Source organism: Trachypithecus francoisi, unplaced genomic scaffold, assembly GCF_009764315.1.
Source record: "Trachypithecus francoisi isolate TF-2019V2 unplaced genomic scaffold, Tfra_2.0 Lachesis_group15, whole genome shotgun sequence".
NCBI classification, from domain to species: Eukaryota; Metazoa; Chordata; class Mammalia; order Primates; family Cercopithecidae; genus Trachypithecus; species Trachypithecus francoisi.
Window position 1 is genome coordinate 111,015,896 of NW_022681460.1, and position 20,272 is coordinate 111,036,167.

At 44.7% G+C, this 20,272-nt stretch overlaps 1 protein-coding gene across 2 annotated transcripts in view; it reads left to right on the plus strand.

Annotated features, from left to right (window-relative positions):
• The window catches only part of ADCY9 (adenylate cyclase 9), a 158,806-nt gene that overhangs the window by 18,176 nt on the left and 120,358 nt on the right, over nt 1-20,272 (plus strand). The gene's annotated exons all lie outside the window — the stretch shown is intronic.

Genomic DNA, 20,272 nt, shown 5'->3' on the forward strand with positions numbered 1-20,272 from the left:
GGATCACCTGAGGTCGAGAGTTCAAGACCAGCCTAGCCAACCTGGTGAAACCCCGTCTCTACTAAAAGTACAAAAATTAGCTGGGCGTGGTGGCGGGTGCCTGTAGTCCCAGCTACTCAGGAAACTGAGACAGGAGAATTGCTTGAACCTGGGAGGCAGAGGTTGCTGAGACTGCACCACTGCGCTCCAGCCTGGGTGACAGAGTGAGACTCTGTCTCCCAAAAAAAAAAAAAAAAAAAAAACCCAAAGAAACAGTAAAAAGAAATCCCAAACCAAAATATAGATGACCTGTTTGCAGATTGAGGAGTCCTCCCCTAGTCCAGCAAACCCCATCCCTCAGGACAGCTGTGGAACATTCCAGAAGGCCCAACTCCAGGAATTCCTTAGTAGGAGCCTTGCTTTCAACAGTGCCTCCTGGAACGATGGGCCGGCCACTCTCTTTTCCGTCTTGCATCATATGTATTTGACTTAATTTTGTTTATAATCTGTTTCCACGCCACTGGAATGCATCTTAAGAGCAGGAATTTTCCATGTTTTACTTCCTGCTGTGTTCCTAGTGCTGGGAATATAGCCATGTGTGATAATATTTGCTGATAAATGAATGAATAAATAAATAAATGTAAGCCGGGCACGGTGGCTCACGCCTGTAATCCCAGTACTTTGGGAGGCCAAGGCAGGCAGATCACCTGAGGTCTGGAGTTCAAGAACAGCCTGACCAACATGGAGAAACCCCATCTCTACTAAAAATACAAAAATTAGCTGGGCATGGTGGCGGGCACCTGTAATCCCAGTTACTTGGGAAGCTGAGGCAGGAGAATCGCTTGAACCTGGGAGATGGAGGTTGCTGAGACTGCAACCCTGTACTCCAGCCTGGGTGACAGAGCGATGTTCTGTCTTAAAAAAAAAACAAAACTATAACTCCACATGTGAGTACCCTGTTATGTGTGAAACCACACCCCAAACATCTACATGGAACAAGCCAGAAAGTAGAGGAAAGGCAATACCCACTTTGCTGGAATGACTGAGTGGTTCATTTAAATAGACACTCCGGGAAGGTGTTGAGAGGCTCTAGTAAAGGTGGTGGTGGAGAGAGCTGACCAGTGCACGGTGCCTGGGAACGTGAATGGGCCCAGGGGCGCCTGAGTGTGGACAGCTTGGGACTGTGGGCTCCGAGGTGCTGCATTGAGGGCGTGGGGCGTAGGGCGGAAACACAGAGGACTGAGTGCTTAGGGAAGGTCCGGGAAATGTGGGGTTGAACGGCTTAGTTCTGGCAATTATTTTTAAGCTTTGTAAGATGGAGATTTCAAGAAGTATTATTTATCTTTAATAATATTGTAGCTCCTGGTAATTCTGATTTGATTACCATTTATACACATGGAAAACCAGCATACCTTTTTCTGGCAAACTCCAGGGTAGTCTTTGTGCATAATTTCCAGGATTTTTATATAATGCTATTAAAATCTGTTTTTTTTCCCCTTCCAAAGAGGGGAAGAAGCAGCTTTTGAATCGGTTATTTTCGTGTTTGAGTTGTTTGGGAAATATTAACTACATTTTCTAATGCTCTAGTCTGGAGAAAGGAAGAAACCCCACATGTGTGTGATTCATTTCCTTGTGTATGGATATTAAATGCAACATACCATTAAGGCTATGACATTTTGAGTGAAAGGGTTTATTGCATGTTGATTCAGTTAGTTTTACCCTATTGTGTTACAATTTAAAGTGTGGATTGCATTGCATTCTGGAACCTCATAAATGAGTTTTTTTTCCCATGAGAAAAGGCCACTGCTGCTGATGTTCATTAATGTGATTTTTGTGTGTGTAAATGAGCTGCCTAAAAACTGGGTGTGGTGAGGGTGGTTTCTGAAAGGGAAGCACTTTTATAGCATGATCTTATTTAATTTGTTTTTGTAAATTAGCTTTTGGTCTTAATACATTTCCTCCACTAACAAGCACTTTTGGGCAAATAATTTAACCTCTCTGGTTCTGTTTTTTTCGTATTGGTAAAATACAAAGTTTGAGCTAGATATGCTTAAAATCTCCACCATTATCTAAGAATAGCTGAGATTCTCACATGATTGGGACATAGTGCTTGTTCTTAATGTGAAGAGTGGTGTTTTCTTTGTCCACTTGTTTAAACTACGAACCCTCCTTTAGACACATGTAACACAGGGAAGTTCTGATCTATAGAACCACTAAATTACAGGTCATGTGTGACATTCGTAACTTCATAAAAGATTCTTTACTTCATTTAAATATAAATACGTAAGATTGAGTTCTAGTAGTATAATTTACACATGGTTTCCTGAGGATCACGTTTCCTAAATAAAGCTGAGTATCGTTAAAGGAACCCCATTTGATATTTTTTTGGTTTGGTTGTTGTTTTGTTTTGTTTTGAGACAGAGTCTTGCTCTGTCACCCAGGGTAGAGTGCAGTGGTGCGATCTCAGCTCACTGCAACCTCCGCCTCCTGGGTTCAAGTGATTCTTGTGCCTCAGCGTCTCGGGTAGCTGGAACTATAGGCATGCAACATCATGTCCATCTAATTTTTTTTTTTCTTTTTTCTTTTTTTTTTTTTTTTGAGACGGAGTCTCGCTCTGTCGCCCAGGCTGGAGTGCAGTGGCCGGATCTCGGCTCACTGCAAGCTCCGCCTCCCGGGTTTACGCCATTCTCCTGCCTCAGCCTCCCGAGTAGCTGGGACTACAAGCGCCCGCCACCTCGCCCGGCTAGTTTTTTGTATTTTTTAGTAGAGACGGGGTTTCACCGTGTTAGCTAGGATGGTCTCGATCTCCTGACCTGGTGATCCGCCCGTCTCGGCCTCCCAAAGTGCTGGGATTACAGGCTTGAGCCACCGCGCCCGGCCTAATTTTTGTATATTTTGTAGAGATGGGATTTCATCATGTTGCCCAGGCTGGTCTTGAACTCCGGAGCTCAAGCAATCTAACTGCCTTGGCCTCCAAAAGTGCTGGGATTACAGGCGTGACCCACGGCACCTGGCCTGGGAACCCCGTTTGATTTTGAAAGTCTGAGAAACACTTTTGAAATGGCTTGGAGAAAATGTGAAGTGAATAATTATGATTTTTAACATGTGCTTCAGTTTCCATGTGAACATTAGTTTAGAGAGAGATTGGAAGGTTAGTTGCCAGTAAAATGAATTTCACTGCGTTGGCAAGTTTTTCACTCGTAGGACGGAGCGAATCCTGGACTGACGGTCTTCTCACCTATGATTCCATTGAGGAAGGACTTGCTTGCTCTTGTTGCTCTTGACGGTGAGCTTCTGGATCTACTGGCCCTGTATTGAGGTTCAAGGGGACGTGTTAGTCCTCTAGTTGTCCCCCACATTAATGCATCTGGAAAGTGTCTACCTTAGATCTTGTAATTAGAAATTAGAGGGCTGGGCGTGGTGGCTCATGCCTGTCATCCCAGCACTTTGGAGGCAAAGGCAGGCGGATCACCTGAGGTCAGGAGTTCGAGACCAGCCTGACTAACATGGCGAAACCCTGTCTCTAGTAAAAACACAAAAATTAGCCGGGTGTGGTGGCGGACACCTGAGTAATCCCAGTTACTCAGAGGCTGAGACAGGAGAATCACTTGAACCTGGGAAGCAGAGATTGCCGTGGGCTGAGATCACGCCATTGCACTACAGCCTGAGTGACAGAGACGGTCTCAAAAAAAAAAAATTAAATGTCACCGATGTTTACAGGAAACTTGGATTTTGTCAAAGATTTATAAAAAGTTTTGAATGATTTTCTTTATTTTTTTCACTCAGAAGCATACTTTCCCTCTTAAAATCCCTGATGTGGATCATTTGGTTCCCTGTCATTTCCATTTTCTTTGTTCGGAGCGTCTCTTCTGGATCTCCTGAGTTTCTGTGTGTGTTTTCTTCCTTTTTGCTCAAATGGGGAGCACACATGAAAGCTTTTCCTCCTTTGCCTGGGTGAGGTGGTGTTCCAGGTGTGGTCTGCAGTATCTGATTATTATATTGTATTAATCTCTTCAATTTTATTTTCTGGCTTGTCTGCATTTTTCCTTTTCTTTCTCCTTTTTTTTTTTTTTTTTTCTCTTAGCAGAGATAGAGTCTTGCTATGTTGCCTGGCCTCAAGCGATCGTCCCACTTTGGCCTCCCAAAGTGCTAGGATTTACAGGCATGAGCCACAGCGCCCGGCCTCCTTTTCTTTATAGCAATTTGAATTGTGGTGATTTTAATCCTCCATGGTTTTCTTACCCTTCTTCAGCAAACAGCAAAGAGGCTCCTGGAAAGCCACATGCCATTTACTGTGATTTGCACGGCTGATGGGAAAACAAAACTTGGTTTTGAAGGACAGGGTTGTCACTGGATACCTTTGCTCTCTGCCCCGAGTGAGAATCTCACCTGGACGAAGACCCAAGTTTTGAAATCACATAGAGAAAGTGTGATTGCGAACCCGCTGCCGTCCTGTGCTTCCTGAGGACAAGTGAGTGACTGACTCGTGTGCCAGGAATTGCAGGAGGTTAAAAACTTTCAGAACTACCATGCAAATGAGAAATTTCAAAGGACGTTTCTGTAACACAAATTTCACAGTGAATGTCTCAGCTGGATTAACATAATTAACGCTGTGTTCTTTCTGGCTCCCGAAAGAAACTGTGATTGGGAACACTTTCAGGGCTGATGAGTCTAAGAGATCAACTTTGTCCCTTCTGCCACTTGAAGTTCAAATGGAAATGTTTGCTTTCATAGCTCCAGTCATGATGTTACTTTATTTAGTAGCTATTAAGTTTCCGATTCCATAGACTCCTGGGAGGTGTTCCAGTTCGCACTAAGGCTTCTGTTGCATTTAGCACCACTGTCTATGGTGTGCGGAGCGTTCCTGAACAAGAAATAGCAACAACGTTGTTAGCTTAGTAATCATTTTAAGCTATTCTTTGCTTTTTTAAACAATTAATTAATTAATTATTTTGAAACAGGGTCTGGCTCTGTCGCCCAGGCTGGAGTGCAGTGGCCCGCTCTCAGCTCATTGCAGCCTCCGCCTCCTGGGTTCAAGCGATTCTCCAGCTTCAGCCTCCGAGTAGCTGGGACTACGGGCGCATGCCACCGTGACTGACTAATTTTTGTATTTTTTGTAGAGACAAAAAATACTTTTTTTATGTAGAGACAAAAAAAAAGTTGAATGATAAAAAAGTCTTTTATGACTTAATCATATACTTTGAGATTTAGCCGTTTCGTTTTCACTAGTGTCCAGATGTTTTCCTGAAAGGCATGATTCCATAAGATTTAATACTGAATTATAATTTGATGTAAATGTTTTATATAATCAGTTTTACTTTTTTAAACAGTAGCCTCTTTTCTAGGCCTGCTCTAGGTTGATTAAATATTAAGTTTTCTGATCAGCCAGATTCTTAATAGAGAGCTTCAGGGGTAGCAAATGGTTGAATATGAAGCCAACCTCGTTTGCCATGTTGTTAGATATAAATGTCAGTGATAGCACTTTCTGGATGGTTGAATTTTCTGAAAAGCAGAGGATTTTCTCTTTTAGTCAATCAGATAATTTTCTGTTTCAACCAATTCAAATGTTTGATTTTTTGTTTCTGAAATAGATAAAACACTTTCATAAAAATGGACTATGCCAAATAAGATGTAATTTTCTTGATGACTCAGTTATTTTTGCTTCTTGTTACTTGGCTTTTACTAATATAGCAGTTTCTCTATAAAAATAGGAATCTTTGCTTTTTTAAAAAAACTGAGATCGTTCTGTTTTTCCAGTTCTTATGTTTTTAAAAATAATTTTTTGGGCTTCTTTTGCTATCAACCTATGTAGCTGTTAGTGTGCTTTCTTGTAACACATTTGCTCCTGGTTTTTACTTTGTTACATTAAAAAACCAAACCAACAAGTAATTAAGCTCCTTTAGCCTGCAGATATCGTTTGATGGAAAGGGCTAAGGATTCAGCCTTTGTGCAGGTTTTTGGTTGTCAGCTATAGTCTGAGTAAGTGAGGTTGCTAGGTACATGCATTCAGGATGAAAAGATGTTATTACAGTTATTTTTAGTGTATTATTAAGGGGGAGGAGGAGAAAGAGAAATTTGAATCAAATTTGTGTCTTATTAAATAGGGCATGTTTTCTACAAGACCAAAAGGACATTTCTTGTGCTTGTGTACTAGAAATGGAAAATGGGAATTAGAGATTAGATTGTATAATTGAACGTCAATTATAATTAATGAACAATTCTATAACTAGTTATATTATAAGCTAAAATGTGAATGTTAAATTAGGAAAGTATTGATTTTTATGAAAATTTACCTGAAGTTCAGGAAAGGACTTTGCTTACTGTCCCAAGAAACATCTGGTAGGAGTCACTGTAGAAATTTTGTGTGTTCTCTACAACACTGCCCAGGAGGAACTGGCCACATTTCTTCCTGCTTGGTTCTTTTGTTTGTTTGTTTTTTGAGACAGGGTCTTGCTCTGTCACCTAGACCAGAATGCAGTGGTATGATCTCGGCTCACTGCAACCTCTGCCTCCTGGATTCAAGCAATTCTTGTGCCTCAGCCTCCCAACTACTGGTAATTACAGGCACCCGCCAACACACCTGGCTAATTTTTTGTATTTTTAGTAGAGACAGGGTTTCACCATGTTGGCCAGGCTGGCCTTGTACTCCTGTCCTCAGATGGTCCACCCGCCTCGGCCTCCCAGAGTGCTGGGATTACAGGCGCGAGCCACGGTACCCAACCTGATTTATTTTTAATTGAGGCTAAATTCACATAACTTAATGATTTTTAAGGTGAACAGTTCAGTGGCATATCGAACATTCACAGTGTTGTGCAACCATCCCCTGGGTCTAATTCCGAAGCGTTTTCATCACCCCCAGAAGGAAACCCTACACCTTCTAAGCCGCCATTTGCCAGTTCCCAAACCCTAGCACCTGGCAACTGCTGTGCTGCGCTTTCCACCTGCAGGATTTACCTAGTCTGGACGTTTCATATACTTGGAATCATAGGGTATGTGGATTCTTCCACTCAGCGTATTTTCAAGGTTCATTCGTGTTGTGGCATGGAGTAGCACCTCCTTTTGATGATGCGTGCATAACATTCCATTGTCTGGATAGTCCGCATTTTGTTTTTCCATCATCCACTGATGGACACGGGCTGTTTCTGCCTTTTGGCTATTGTGAACAGTGCTGCTGGGAGCAGTCGTGTTCGTGTTTTTGTTTGAGTGTCTGTTTTCTCAGTTCTTTGGGGCGCAGACCTGGGCATGGAGTTGCTGGGTTGCACAGTCAATCTGTTAACTTTTTGACAAACCTCTGCCACTTTTAAAGTGAGGAACTTGGGCTGGGCACAGTGGCTCACGCCTGTAATCCCAGCACTTTGGGAGGCAGGAGGATCACTTGAGGTCAGGAGTTCGAGACCAGCCTGGCCAATAGGGTGAAACTCCGTCTCTACTAAAAATAGAAAAATCAGCTGAGCATGGTGGCAGGCGCCTATGATCCCAGCTACTCGGGAGGCTGAGGCAGGAGAATCGCTTGAACCTGGAAGGCAGAGGTTGCCGTGAGCCAAGGTCATGCCACCGCACTCCAGCCTGGGTGACAGAGTGAGACTCTGTCTCACAAAATAATAAAATGAAATAAAATAAAATAGGAACTTGTATGAAGACCGTGTAAAAAGTTACCTACGGCAGTCCGACGTTTTGGAAAACACATCCGAAAGCTTAGGTCAAGTTGGTAATAGATGTGGCTGGCCATTGTGTTTTCTTGATGGAAATAATTACTTTGTTCACTACCCTTCAGAATAGTTTTGTGATTAGGATAAAAATTATAATGTAGATAGAAGAGCCTAGCGACTCTTTATGTGAACGCATGAGTTTTGACTGTTCCCTTCCAACTGGCCTGAGGCTTGGTGACATTGGAATTGTGTGTTAGATAAACAGTTGGTATCTAGGGCAAGCTTGAAAAAAAAGTAGTATTTAAATATTGACCAAAAAAAAAAAAAAAAATCCCAAACAACTCTAGGAACTTTCTTGTTCAAATGAATCCACACCGTCTAAATACAGCGTGGTAAAATTAGGCTTCCCCTCTGGTTTCCGTGGGGTCGAGTGAGCCCTGAGCCTCTCGTGCCCAGCCAGGACTTTGCCTGCTGGCTGGCTTTGGAGCACAGGGAGGTGGGACGGTTTCCACGGCCAGCAGTGTTCCCACAGCACTTCCTTAATATAGAACGTTTTTAAAAGCAGCACTGGCCACCGAAAAAGCTCAACTCCCAAACACGGTCATCAGTTCATAGTTCATTTTTATTTTGTTTTCATGTTGTTAAAACAAGAAATAGCATGTAAACATGTCTGCGTTACCAAACATCAGTAGTGTTTAGGATAGAAGAGGAAAACATTGAGTTTCTAAGCAGAAAAAAATCTGTTCGTCCTTAAAGGCAAAGGAAGGGGTAAGGTCTCTCCTTGATTAACTGGGTGAGCTTGGAGGCCTCTAGCTGTGTTTGCTAAGTTGGGGGGCTTGGAAGTGTCCATAGGGTGTGGGGGGTCTGCTCCAGGGCTGACCTCGGCTGGAGTCCCCTCCCAGTCAGGGGTGTCGCTCCTCGCGCATTTGTATGAGTTCACCTGAAAAGTGCCCTTGTGGGGAGAGCTTGGAATGGCCTGTGGGGCAGCTGGGTCCCAGTGGCTGCCGGGGATGCCTGCCAGGCTGTTAGGCAGCCCGGGGGCCGCGGAGTCCCAGCAAGTGTGGTTGATTGTTTGTTAGGATGTAATTCAAGCCTGTGGGTAGGTAAAACTACCCAGGATAAGGGGGGTTGGCTTTTCCAGGGAACAAAAGGATCCCACCAGGGAGAGGACTGTTCTGGAAAGTGGCCTAGTCCTCTGCAGCCAGGCTTGGTTTGCTCTCTCTTTGAAAGCAACCTTGGCACGCATGCACTGGTTGAAAAGTTTTGGAGTACCTGCGGGAGGTTGAAGACGTGAGCATGAAGGAACCATAGGCCTTGTCTCGGGGACCTCCCAGACTTTCCCCTTCATGGCTGGTGGGAACATGAAATGGTATACTTGCTGCAAAAGACAGTCGGGCAGGTCCCCAAAAGGTTAAGCACGGAGCTACTGTAGGGCGCAGCAATGCCACTCCTGGGTTTGTGTCTGAGAGGTGAAAACGCACATCCACACAAAACTTACAGGAATGCTCATAGCAGCATTATCCACAATTGCCAAAAAGTGGAAACCGCCCAAATGCCTGTCTGCTGATGAACACATAAACAAAACAAGTAACACATCAACAAAACGTAACGCCTCCATAGGATAGCATACGATTCAGCCTTAAAAAGGAATGAAGTTCTGATACATGTGATAACATGGACGAATACTGAAAACATGCCAAGTGAGAAAAGCCAGACCACAAAGGCCACTTTTGGATCGCTTGAGCCCAGGCATTTGAGACCAGCCTGGGCAACATGTCAAAATCCCATCTCTACTGAAAAAAAAAAAAACAAAACAAAACCCAAAATTAGCCAGGCATGGTGGCATGCACCTGTGGTCCCAGCTACTCAGGAGGCTGAGGTGGGAGGAACACCTGAGCCCAGGAGGTGGCAGTTGCAGTGAGCTGAGATTGCACCACTGCACTCCAGTCTGGGTGACAAAGCAAGACTCTGTTTCAAAACAAAACAAAACAAAAACCCAAAATGCCACGTTTTATATGATTCAATTTCTAGGAACTCTAGAACTACTGACACAGAAAGCAGATTAGTGATGGCCAGGGCTGGGGAACTGAAGGGAAATGGGAGGTGACTGCCGATGTACGGCATGGGGTTTCCTTCTGGGGTGATGAAAATGTTCTCGAATCGGCTATTGTGATGGCTGCACAACTGTGTGTGCGAAACCTCACTGAATTATAAACCATAAATGAGAGAATTACATGGTATATGAATTCTCTCTATATAAAGCTGTTATGAAAAGCGAACCTACCAGACCAACATTAACAATTAGAGTATATTGTAGTGCAAGACAGTTGTAGATTGGCAAGATAAGATTGGACATAGAGATTTTGTAGTTTGTGGAGCAGAGAGGGATGAGGTGGACGGTGCTGTTGCAGCCTCTTAGGAGGGACAGAGATCCTCAGGTGATCACTGAGCTTCAGGATCTTGTTCGTAATTTTAATATTAAGAATCTTGGTTTGGGCCAGGTGCAGTGGCTCACGCCTGTAATCCCAGCACTTTGGGAGGCCGAGGCGGGTGGATCAAGAGGTCAGGAGATCGAGATCATCCTGACTAGCACAGTGAAACCCCATCTCTACTAAAAATACAAAAAAAATTAACTGGGGTGCTGGTGGGCGCCTGTAGTACCAGTTACTCGGGAGGCTGAGGCAGCAGAATGGCATGAACCCAGGAGGCGGAGCTTGCAGTGAGCCGAGATTGTGCCACTGCACTCCAGCCTGGAGACAGCGAGACTCCGTCTCAAAAAAAAAGAATCTTGGTTTGGAATCCCATGCCTGTCATCCTAGCACTTTGGGAGGCCGAGGTGGGCAGATCGCTTGAGCTCAGGAGTTCGAGACCAGCCTGGGTCACGTGGTGAAATCCTGTCTCTACAAAATGCAAAAACTACATGGGAATGGTGGCATGTGCCTGTAGTCCCAGCTACTCTGGAGGCTGAGGTGGGAGGGTCGCTTGAGCCTGGCAGATTGAGGCTGCAGTGAACTGAGATCATGCCACTGCACTCCAGTCTGGGCAGCACAGCAAGACCCTACCTAAAACAAGAACAAAAACAAACCAGAATCTTCATTTCCATCAGTCTTCAGAATTGTGTGAGTTTAGGAGTCGTGATTCATGCTAACCATGAGACCGATGTATAAAGCAGGTGCCAGTGTATTAAGTTACTTTGGGGAATATGATGTACTTTTCCAGTGGCTAGAATATTAATATCTACTTCCCAAGGCACTTCCTCCATGAGATCAAGGTATCTGGGAGGCCTAATTAATAGTAACAAGTTAGCCGGGCATGGTGGCACATGCCTATAGTCTCAGCTACTGGGGAGGTTGAGGCAGGAGCATCTCTCGAGCTCACACTGCTGCACACCAGCCTGAGTGACAGAGCGACACTCTGTCGCAAAAAAAAAAAAACAACAAAAAAAAAAAAAAAAAGAAGGAAAGAAAGGAAGAAAGGAAAGAAAAGGAGAAGGGAGAGAGAGAAACAGAAAGAAAAGAAAAAAGGGAAGAAGGAAGGAAAAAAGAAAGAAAGAGAAAGAAAATAAGTAGTAACAGGATGGCTTCAGGACTGTAGTATCCGAGCAAAGGATCTGATTTTATCCAGCACTTCCCATGAGGGACTGAGTGCTTATGCCCACCAGAGTCAGTGCCCTCCCTGAACTGTGCAGAGGAAACTCTGCCAAGCTCTTAGCTCTTGTTCTTTTTTTTTTTTTTTTTTGAGATGGAATCTCACTCTGTTGCCCAGGCTGGAGTGCAGTGACGTGATCATAGCTCACTATAGCCTCCACCTCTTGGGTTCAAGCAATTCTCATGTCTCAGCCTCCCAAGAAGCTGGGATTACAGGCATGTGCCACCACGCCTGGCTAATTTTTTGTATTTTTGTAGAGACAGCGTTTTGCCATGTTGGCCAGGCTAGTCTGCCTGCCTCAGCCTCCCAAAGTGCTGGGATGACAGACGTGAGCCACCGCGCCCGGCCTTCCTTGTTCTTAAAGAAGGAGATGTTACAGAACAAACGAAGCTCCATGCAAAACAAAACCTCACCATAAACGAGGAAACTCCTCGCTTCCTGAGGGATGCAGGTAAATGTAGAAAAGGCTCACCAAGAAAGCCAGAATGGATTTTACGTTGATAGAATGCAGGTAAAAGATGTACCTTGTTGGGATGTAGGGTGCGGTATCAGAATGGAATAGGGTTCAGGTGAGCTCCTAGGATGGCAGGATTTGAAGAAGGAGCAGTGCCTTGATTAGGGGAGAATGAAGAAACTTTGGAGGGCCGGGTGTGGTGGCTCACGCCTATAATCCCAGCACTCTGGGAGGCCGAGGTGGGAGGATGACCTGAGGTCAGGGGTTTGAGACCAGCCTGAGAACATGGTGAAACCCCATCTCTACTAAAAATACAAAAATTAGCTGGGCATGGTGGCGCATGCATGTAATCCCAGCTACTAGGGAGGCTGAGGCAGGAGGATCGCTGGAACCTGGGAGGCAGAAGTTTCAGTGAGCCGAGATCATGCCATTGCACTTCAGCCTGGGTGACAGAGTGAGATCCTGTCTTAAAAAAATCAATAAAAATAAAAAGCAGTCCAATGTTTTTGAGATACTTACGGACGTATTAATGGATCAAATCTACGTTTTGCACTGGTGCTGAGAGTGAGCCGTCCGTCCCCTAAGTAGATTACGTGTCACGATTCTGTGTCACCTTTCTCTGGGCTGATGGGCCCTCTTTGGACAGTGACTCAGTCTCCTCACGTCCATGATCCCTCCTGGGTCGGTGCCAGCTGCACGTGTCATTGGAGCAGAGCACGTGCTTGTCCTTCGTCACAGGCCTGTTGGGTGATGTATGGCTGACGTGCATCACATGGGATAGGCTCTCTGATCTCAGGGCTCATGCTGCCACCCCTGCCACGTAGTGCATGGCACGTGGCTGATTTTCCACTTGCTTGCAATAGACCCTCTGTGGAAGGAACTGGAGAGGCGGTTTCCCTGTCACTTCTCCTTCTGTGTCGCCCTCCTCCCCCTCGATAGACGTGGCCTCCCTTCCTGCTTTGTGCCAGGGTCTGGCAGCACTTGATTTTTTTCTTCTCGTCTTTCATCTGTTTTCACTGCGTCGTCACCTTCCCCACCCCCAAGCAGCATCCCTCTACCCCTTGGTGCTCTCCGTGCGGCTGTCTGCCTACCTTTGAGTACCCTGACCTGGGCTGGATGACGCCCTACGCATTAGTGGAGTCTTTCTCATTTTTTTTAGGACACAGTAGATACTCAGCGAGTGTGTGTGTAGTTTTTTTAAATTACGGAATAAGTGATTGGATGTCCGGACACCACCCTGAACACCAGCACCCACTGGTCATCCCTGGACATGCATGGGTGGAAGGACCACGCTGGTTGTCCCCGGAAGAGTAGCTCACCCTCGAGCCTGTATCGATGTCATCTGAGTTAAAACACAGATGTCTGGGCCCCACCCCCGAGAGTCTGGCTCAGCAGGTCCAGGGTGGGGCAAGAATGTGCATTCCTGCGAGTTCCCAGGTGATCCTGAGGCGGCTGCTGGGGGGATCCCATTTCAAGAAGCACTGCTCGGAGGCAATGCAGACCTCCCCTCCTTTGGCGACCCTCTGCTGCAGCTCTTGGGAGCCTCCACTTGAGATGAGTCCCCCCGCTCTGACCGGGAATTGCTTTTCCTATACCGCCTCAGTTGATGGTGTTCACACATACATTCATTTAACACACATTCGCGGAGGGCTCCTGGGTGCTGGGTGCGTGCACTTTCCGCTGCTCTCTTTTGGAACTGGGTGTCTTCTCTCTCTTTTTCATTTTTGAGACAGAGTCTTGCTCTGTCACCCAGGCTGGAGGGCAGGGATGCGATTGCGGCTCACGGCAATCTCCGCGTCCCAGGCTCAAGTGATTCTCCCACCTCAGCCTCCCGAGTAGCTGGGGCTACAGGTATGCGCCACCGCACCCAGCTAATTTTTGTATTTTTAGTGGAGACGGAGTTTCGCCGTGTTGGCCAGGCCGGTCTCGAACTCCTGACCTCAAGCTATCTGCTCACCTTGACCTCCCAAAGTGCTGGGATTACAGGCATGAGCCACTGCATCCAGCCTCCAGTGTCCTCTCTTTCATCCTCTGGGTGTTGGCAGCCAGTGCCATCACTCAGCCCTGTTTATACCTAAGGCACCAATGGGTAAATGAAGAGACAGGCGTGTGAAGACTTGTAAAAATGTGTCCTTTATTTGGCCTGTAGCTAAACCAGTTAGAAAGCCAGGAGTTGAAGTTGATGTATTATAAATGCCCAAGTTAAGTAGTTACTTAAGAAGTCACAGGAATGTGGGTCGTCCCTTGGTGGTTTTCTGATAACCAGCATGCAGCTCAGTTTGGCTATATTATAATAGAAACACAGAGATTGCCACTAATTCTGTCACAACATTTCCTGTTTGTTTGTTTGTTTTTGTTTTTGAGACAGTCTCACTCTGTCATCCAGGCTGGAGTGCAGTGGTGCAATCATGGCTCACTGCAGCCTCAACCACTGAGGCTCAAGTGATCCTCCCACCTCAGCCTCCGGGGTAGCTGGAGCTACAGGTGTGGACCATCTAATTTTTAAACTTTCTGCATTTTTTGTAGATATGGGGTCTCACTGTGTTGCCCAGTCTAGTTTCAAACTCCTGACCTCAAGCAGTAACCCCACCTTGGCCTCCCAAAGTATTGAGATTACAGGTGGGAGCCACCATACCCAGCCAACATTTCATTTTTTAAAAAATGTTTTATTGAGGCTGGGCCTGGTGGCTCATGCCTGTAATCCCAGCACTTTGGGAGGCTGAGGCAGGCAGATCACTTGAGGTCAGGAGTTCAAGACCAGCCTGGCCAACGTGGTAAAACCCTGTCTCTACCAAAAATATAAAAATTAGCCGGGTATGGTGGTGGATGCCTGTAGTCCCAGCTACTTGGGAGGCTGAGGCAGGAGATTCACTTGAACCCAGGAGATGGAGGTTGCTGTGAGCCAAGATTGCACCACTGAACTCTAGCCTGGGTGACAGGAAGACCCTGTGTCACAAAAAAAAAAAAAAGCTTTACTGAGATGTAATTCACATGCCACACAATTCAGCAGTTTAAGTGTACAGTTCCTATACTTTGACATCCATCACCACACACAATTTGGGGATGGTTTCTTCACTCGACAGAGAAGCCCGGCACCCCTGAGCTGCCACCCCCAGTGCTCCCAGCCCCGATAGCCCTAAGCTGCCTTCTGTCTCGATGCATTTGCCTGTTCTGGACATTTCAGCAAAATGGAAATCACATCGTATGTGGCCCTTCATGACTGGCTTCTCTCACCGAGCCTCATGTTTTCCGGATCCACCCACGGCATAGCGTGTATTCGCGCTTTCTTCCTTTTCATGGCTGAATACTATTCCATTGCATTTGGTTTATCTTTGTTGATTATCCATTCCTCAGTTGATGGACGTTTGGGTAGTTTCACTTGTTGACTGTGATGAATAGTGTTTCTATGAATGTTGGCAGACACGTTTTCCTGCGGACATATGTTTTCATTTCTCTTGGGTATGTACCTTGGAGTGGAATTGCTGGGTCATATGGTACCTCTATGTTTAACTTTTTGAAGAACATCCAGAGTGTGTTTCAAAGTGGCTGTGCCATTTTCTCTTCCCACCAGAGTGTGTGCGGGCCCTGATTTCCCCACGTCTCCACACACAGTTGTTGCTGTTTGTCTTTTTGATTATAGCCACACTACTGGAAAGACACTTTTGTATCAAACACAAACAGAAAACTTACGTATTGGTGATTTTTCTAAAAACAAGACTTTACGTTTTGATAAAATAAGCATATTGTGTTGGTTAAGATGGTTTTTGTTGTGAGTTAATGAACGCCTAACTAAAATTCCCTGAAACAAAGAAACAAAAACATGAATTTGTTGTCTCACATAACAAGAAGTACGGCAGTTCCGGGATTGATTAATTCAGAGGTTTGATGACATTTCCAGGACCCCAGGTGCTTTTCATCTTTGCTCTCTGCTGTCCTTGCCATGTGGGAAATGTCTTCCCTTGTGGCACAAGGTGGCTGCAGCCATTCCGAATGACACAGTGACATCTAGTAAAGAAGAGGGCCTTTTCCAATCCTGCATGTCTTGTTTTACTAGCACGGAAACTTCCCAGATGTCCCCAAGTAGACATCTCTCAGCTGCCTTTGGCCAAGGCGGGGCCATGTGCCACATCCTCCTCAGTCACTGGAAAGGGGAGGGAAGCCCCATTGGGGTGTATTTACCCTGCTCCATCTACTTACTGCGGGTGGGCTGTGTGTGCGCATGCATGTTTGTGTGTGCATGCATGGCTGTGTGTGCGCATGCATGTGTGTGTGTGCATGCATGGGTGTGCATGTGTGTGCATGCGTGCATGTGTGTGTGCATGTGTGCATCTCCTTCCTAAGCAGGTAGAAAGGAGATCCCCCAAGCAGAATCAGGCTTCTGCTAGTAAGGAAGATAGGTGTATGGAAACAGGCAGGACATGAAGAAAGAAAATGATTCTTAGGGATGCAATGCATTAGTGGCTGTGACTTTAGTTAAAACGTGGAATTTTGTTTGTTTGTTTTTTTCTTTTGAGACAGGGTCCTGTTCTGTTGCCCAGGCTGGTGTGCAGTGGCAATAGTGGCTCACTGTAGCCTTGATCTCCTGGGTTCTAGCGATCCTCCTGCCTTAGCCTCTTGAGTAGCTTGGAATACAGGCGCGTAACACCATGCCTGGCTAATTAAAAAAAAATTTTTTTTATAAGGACAGGGTCTCGCTGTGTTGCCCAGGCTGGTCTTGAACTGACCTCAAGTGATACTGTTGCCTCAGCCTCCCAAAGTGCTGGGATTACAGGTGTGAGCCACTGCCCAACCTTCATGCAGCATTTAAAAAATGAAAATGTAGGTGCTTGTTCTAGGAGAAACTTGTGAAATTGGATCATTTAACCCACTCTGCCTGTGCGTGACTTGCCTTCAGTTCTCCAGCTTGGCCTCAATCCCTTCTCCTTGCGGCTTGGAACCCACATTTCCACCAGTTACCTCACAAGGCAATGCCCCTCTACACCCCTCCCCTCTCCAAGACTGCCCTGCCATCCCCTCTCTTGCTCTTACCCACACGCCCCTGCAGACACAGCGCCCTCCACCCCTGCCACACCCTGGGCTCCTCGCATGTGCTGTGGTGTTGAAGGTGTGGGTGTCAGGATGAAAGGAAGAAATCTAGATTTGATGTGGTGGGAGGTAAAAGAACTCTTGAAGGCTTTCGAGCGGAGCTATGACTGTCAAGATGAATGTGGTTTTAATGTGTGGAACAGATTTATTCCTTTAATAGTCACCTGTTAAGAGTCTTAGATTTCACTGATGTGTCTTGTTAAGAAACCTTATAACAAACGTATTTCTTAAACTTACATCTGGAGCTCTGCAAAGCGTTAGCTGTTCTGCAGGAATGACAGAGGGTCTCCTGTGTGGCCAGCTCCTCTGGAGTCAGGGAGCCACGGAGCCGCTCCTGGTTCTGAGGATGGTGACAGCATCCGGAGGTGGGGATGACTTCATGGTCTGGTGTAAGCAACGTGCAACCTCCTCCCTGCTGTTAAGTAACTAGATTTCCCAAGTGCTGGCTACTGATTAGTTCCAATGTGTATTCTACGAGAGCAGATGTGTGTGAGGTGCAGGGAACACCCCCCTGCAGGAGTTGGTTTTCTCCTGCTCCTGTCCCTCCCCAGGCCATGCCATCCGCACACATGAGCACGCCCGCCTTCCTTTCTCATAAAGCACAGACCTAGAAATATTTCTCTGTTTAAAAATAGTGTTTTCCCTATCTCGAGTCAAGGTTCAGTTCTCATCTCTCTAATTTTAGTTCCTTGTTTTTATGAACTTGGAAATGTTTTCCTTAACCAGAAAACAGAGAAAAGCACTCACAGAGACAAGGGCAATTTCTTGCTCCATTTCCCTGTAGTGCAGGCATTTCTGTGTGAGATTTTCTTTTTTTCTTGAGCAGGTTATTTAAAACCAAAATTTTGAATTAGGGATTTAAAGAAGAGGCAAGGGGGAAAAAGTGCTCTCTATGGGACTTTGGTTGCCATGTGGAATGTTTTTTGGAGTGTAAAATTGATATTTTACAAAAAAAAAAAAGTGTTTCTGGTAGAGGCCTGGAGAACGCTGTCATGGTTCTGAAGGTGTATATATTTTTTATTGTTCCTATCAAACTAATTTTATATAAGACATTAATGAAAAGGTCAAAACACATAATGCTCTGAAGCCTATTAGAAAAATTACTTCTGTTGGGCTGGGAACGGTGGGTCATGCCTGTAATCCCAGAACTTTGGGAGGCTGAGGTGGGAGGATCACTCTTGAGGCCAAGAGTTTGAGACTAGCCTGGCCAACATGGCAAAACCCCATGTCTATAAAAAAAAATTATATATATACATGTGTATATATATATATGTGTGTGTGTGTGTATATATATATACACAGACACAAAAATTAGTTGGGTGTAGTGGCACATGCCTGTAGTCTCAGCTACTTGGGAGGCTAAGGCAGGAGAATCACTTGAGCCTGGGAGGTGGAGGTTGCAGTGAGCCGAGATTGAGCCACTGCACTAGAGCCTGGGCAACGGAGCAAGACTATCTCAGAAAAAAGTAAAGAAAAGAGAAATTACCTCTGTTAACTTCTTTAAATTCTTAGGTACAGGTGGTAATTTTTTTCTTTGTTAAAATTGATGTCAAGTCATTTTGTGTTTCAGTTTTCTTTTGCTATTTCTTGGGAATTTTTCTATGCATCTACATAATATAGTAGTATTTCTTTGAATTAATATGCTATAGTTTAATCATTTCCTGTTTGAGCTTTTTAGATTGCTTGAAGATTTTTCTTTCCTTTGTAAATATTGCAACTTTAAGGAATTTGTGACTTTTGAAGCTCTCTGTTTAGGCAGATGGCAAAGGAGTGACCATCTTATTTTTATTAATTTTTTATTATAAAAGTAAAACATGCTTTTGGTGTTTTAGAAAAGACAGATAAGCAAAAAGAAGATTAAAAAACATTTACCAACTAGAGATAGCCATTTTGAATGTTTCAACATGAGGTTTTTAGACTCTTTCAGTGCATATACAATATATATCAAATATTTATTCAAAATCAAATATATGTCAGTGCATATAAATATATATAGATATAATGGTGTCATATTAAACACACTGTCTTATAACCCCTTTTTTTAACCTCATGGATCATGAATACCTTTCCACTTACATTTGTATATACATCTTTGTTTATTTTATTTTATCTTATTTTTTTATTTTATTTTAGTTTATTTTTGAGACCGAGTCTTGCTCTGTCACCCAGGCTGGAGTGCAGGGGCGTGATCTTGGCTCACTGCAACCTCTGCCTCCTGGGTTCAAGAGATTCTCCTGCCTCAGACTCCCCAGTAGCTGGGACTACAGGCATCCACCACCACACCCAGCTAATTTTTGTATTTTTAGTAGAGATGGGGTTTCACCATGTGGGCCAGGATGGTCTCCAACTCCTGACCTCAGGTGATCCACCCACCTCAGCCTCCCAAAGTGCTGGGATTACAGGCATGAGCCACCGTGCCTGGCCAAGTCTGTATGTACATCTGTGTCGTCATTTTAAATGACTAATATTTTATTCTGGGGATGTACTATAATTTATTCAGGAAATATCTCTTGCTGGAAATGTAGATGGTTTCCAATTTTGAATCATTGTATATCACAATACCAAGCTGTTGATAATCCAGCCATCCCTCAAATCAGGATACATTTTATAATTTAATGGTATGTCATAGTTTAACTGGCAGCACTTTGTATTGTTTTTTTTTTTTTTTTTTTGAGACGGAGTCTCGCTCTGTGGCCGGGGCTGGAGTGCAGTGGCCGGATCTCAGCTCACGGCAAGCTCCGCCTCCCGGGTTCACGCCATTCTCCTGCCTCAGCCTCCCGAGTAGCTGGGACTACAGGCGCCCACCACCTCGCCCGGCTAGTGTTTTGCATTTTTTAGTAGAGACGGGGTTTCACCATGTTAGCCAGGATGGTCTCGATCTCCTGACCTCGTGATCCGCCCGCCTCGGCCTCCCAAAGTGCTGGGATTACAGGCTTGAGCCACCGCGCCCGGCCTGTATTGTTTTTTAATAGAACAAAAAGTAATGAAACATCTTATAATCATTAACGTCTTAGACTCGATGAAATATAATATTGTCAGTTATAACAGTGTGACGAATATCCGTATTTGCCGTTGTCTTTGTCCACAATAATTAGTAGCGGGGCCAAATCCCTTTTTCATATGTGTGTTGCCCTTTTGTATTTCTTTATGAGTTGCCTGTAAATTGCTTGTCTTTTCCTTATTGATTTGTGAAAGTTCTTTATTTATGTAAGTATCTTAAATCTTCATTTTCCATATATGTTGTAAAATGTCTCCCATTTTCTCATTTGTCTTTCAATTGTGATACTTCTTGATATGTGGAAATTTAAAATCTTTATGTTGGTCTTATCTATCCATCATTGTTTATGTTTTCTACCTTTGGTAACATGGTTAGAAAAGCCTTTCCCACCTGAGGACTATGTAAAATATTAACCTGTATTTTCTTCTAATATTTTTATGTTTTTCTTTTCTTTTCTTT